Source organism: Suricata suricatta, chromosome 5, assembly GCF_006229205.1.
Source record: "Suricata suricatta isolate VVHF042 chromosome 5, meerkat_22Aug2017_6uvM2_HiC, whole genome shotgun sequence".
NCBI classification, from domain to species: domain Eukaryota; kingdom Metazoa; phylum Chordata; class Mammalia; order Carnivora; family Herpestidae; genus Suricata; species Suricata suricatta.
Genome location: NC_043704.1, coordinates 140,335,547 through 140,335,868, shown reverse-complemented (window position 1 = coordinate 140,335,868; position 322 = coordinate 140,335,547).

Genomic DNA, 322 nt, shown 5'->3' with positions numbered 1-322 from the left:
TGCCGTCTGCGCTTTGCAAAGCATGCAGTTAGGGGAGCAGCTCTTGGTGAGCTCGGTGAACCTGCCCGGCGCTCACTTCTACCCGCTAGAGAGTGCGCGAGGCGGGGGCAGCGGGAGCGCAGGCCACCTCCCCGGTGCGGCCCCCTCGCCTCAGAGGCTGGACTTAGACAAAGCGCCCAAGAAGTTCCCTGGCAGCCTCTCGTGCGAGACTGGGAGCGGGGAACCCACAGCAGCCGGCGCGGGGGCCCCCGCGGCCATGCTCAGTGACGCCGACGCCGGGGACGCCTTCGCCAGCGCCGCGGCCGTGGCCAAGCCCGGGCCC